Here is a 376-nt window from a genome sequence, read left to right on the forward strand (position 1 = left end):
CGACTTTGCTTACGTGTGTTTAAATATATCCCTTCAAAACAAGTAGACCCCCCCCCCCCATAGCCATACATATATCTACTATCATGGGAGATACAAAGTATTTCTGTACGTACCCATATGACATTCTCTCCTGAAAAACTGAGTTGTCCATGGTACTTAGATGTTTTCTAACAGTAGCACTACCCACATTCACTAAATTCTTTGAAATTTGTTCGTTTTCTGATTTTTCCATGATCATACGAAGCAGCTGATGAAAAAATGTACTTTTAATGCCTATTATTTATGGTATCGAATTAACTTGAAAGTTCCATAATTAACTACATAGAATTACATACGTTTGTGTATTAAATACTTTTTTTGTTTACTAAGTATAATG

Source organism: Glandiceps talaboti, chromosome 14 (assembly GCF_964340395.1).
Source record: "Glandiceps talaboti chromosome 14, keGlaTala1.1, whole genome shotgun sequence".
Taxonomy (NCBI): domain Eukaryota; kingdom Metazoa; phylum Hemichordata; class Enteropneusta; family Spengelidae; genus Glandiceps; species Glandiceps talaboti.